Consider the following 251-nt stretch of genomic DNA (forward strand, 5'->3'; position numbering starts at 1 on the left):
TTAAAAAAAAATATGATTAAGAAATTTGTTCCATCTAACCCCACTTTAACTTGTAAAATTGCCAATAGCGTAATTCTAAATTACCTATAACATAAACAAATAATACATCAGTCAGACTGTATTCACGCAATATTAAAAAAAGCACATTTTCAAATATTTACTTATATGGCGCCTAAAAGCATGCTACGTTTACTTGTGTTTGATTAGTGAAATAATTACTGCGTATGACAGCCTGTGGGTATGCAACGAAT

Source organism: Bactrocera latifrons, unplaced genomic scaffold (genome assembly GCF_001853355.1).
Source record: "Bactrocera latifrons isolate USDA-ARS-PBARC rearing strain unplaced genomic scaffold, ASM185335v1 scaffold_4, whole genome shotgun sequence".
NCBI classification, from domain to species: domain Eukaryota; kingdom Metazoa; phylum Arthropoda; class Insecta; order Diptera; family Tephritidae; genus Bactrocera; species Bactrocera latifrons.